The following is an 896-nucleotide window of genomic DNA, read 5'->3' as shown; positions in this document are numbered from 1 at the left end:
AGGCTTCGATCTGAGGTTCAGACTTTTAGACAACAAGATGGTGAAACTCTCTACGAGGCATGGGAGAGATTCAAGGATTTGACAAGGAAATGCCCACCAGACATGTTCCATGACTGGGTGCAATTGCACATTTTCTATGATGGACTTTCTTATGAATCAAGGAAGGCTGTGGACTATTCATCAGGAGGTTCATTGAACAGGAAAAAGACTGTGGAAGAAGCCATTGAAGTGATTGAAACAGTGGCTGAGAATGAGTACTACTATGCATCAGAGAGACACAACACTAAGGGAGTCATGGAGCTGAACCATGTTGATACAATTCTAGCCCAAAACAAGGTGTTTGCCAAGCAACTAGCAGAGCTCACCAGGAAATTAGAAACAAAGCAAGTGGCTGCAATACACACACAAGAGCAAGAGGAAGAAAGCACTGAAGGAGGTGATTGGGAAGAGGCCAATTATGTAGGAAATCAACAAAGGCAATCATATGATCCACATTCCAACACTTACAATCCAGGATGGAAAAACCACCCAAACTTTGGGTGGGGGAACCAACAAACCCAACCACAAAACCACAAACCTTACAACCATAACCAACATAACAATTCCACATACCAAAACTCCAACCAAAGATCATACCAAGCCACACAAAACACTTACTCCCAACCATCATATCAAGGCCAAAATAATCGACCTACCCAACCTAATCCGAACCAACAATTTCAAGATCAATTAAACAGGATAGAAGGAATGCTTGCAACCATGGGTCAAGACATAACCGAATTGAAAGCTTTTAAGGAAGAAGTAATTTCCAACTTGCAAAACCAAGGAGCTGCCATCGAGAAGTTAGAAAATCAAATTGGGTATTTGTATAAGCAAATCCCTGGGCCAAGTGTTTC

The 896-nt window shown here is 41.9% G+C and overlaps 1 non-coding gene across 1 annotated transcript; it reads right to left on the bottom strand.

Annotated features, from left to right (window-relative positions):
• Positions 1-104, bottom strand: LOC148576625 (small nucleolar RNA R71). The gene has a single exon (XR_015903051.1). It is a non-coding gene; the product is annotated as a small nucleolar RNA R71 (small nucleolar RNA).
• Positions 105-896: the final 792 nt, after the last annotated feature.

The sequence above is a fragment of the Arachis ipaensis genome, chromosome B1 (assembly GCF_059453495.1).
Source record: "Arachis ipaensis isolate K30076 ecotype BB chromosome B1, ASM5945349v1, whole genome shotgun sequence".
Taxonomy (NCBI): domain Eukaryota; kingdom Viridiplantae; phylum Streptophyta; class Magnoliopsida; order Fabales; family Fabaceae; genus Arachis; species Arachis ipaensis.
The sequence above is the reverse complement of the archived record's forward strand: the minus strand, read 5'-3'. Positions and strand labels throughout refer to the sequence as shown.